Below are 337 nucleotides of genomic sequence, written 5' to 3'. Positions count from 1 at the left end.
AGTGTGAAAATTCTAACTTCTTGTAACTATTTGTGTAGTCTTTTTATATGTGTTGTTGGAATTTGTCTAAAGCTGTGAGAGTTTGTGTATACCTTAAAAAATTTGTGTGACATTTCCTTTATAATATTTTGAAAGAAAATAAAGGTTGGGAACTTGTTTCCTATATATTGTTAACTATTTTACGTTGATTTATACTTAATTTAATTTACTTAGACATTGCTTTATGTGTGTGGCTGAAATTGTGCAGTATGACATGACTATTAAGCGATGGTGCTGCAAAAAATAAATCGCCTTCATCTCAGATACTAACCTGGCTAATAGACCAGTTTGAAAACTC

The sequence above is a fragment of the Capsicum annuum genome, chromosome 6, assembly GCF_002878395.1.
Source record: "Capsicum annuum cultivar UCD-10X-F1 chromosome 6, UCD10Xv1.1, whole genome shotgun sequence".
In the NCBI taxonomy this organism is placed as follows: domain Eukaryota; kingdom Viridiplantae; phylum Streptophyta; class Magnoliopsida; order Solanales; family Solanaceae; genus Capsicum; species Capsicum annuum.
The sequence above is the reverse complement of the archived record's forward strand: the minus strand, read 5'-3'. Positions refer to the sequence as shown.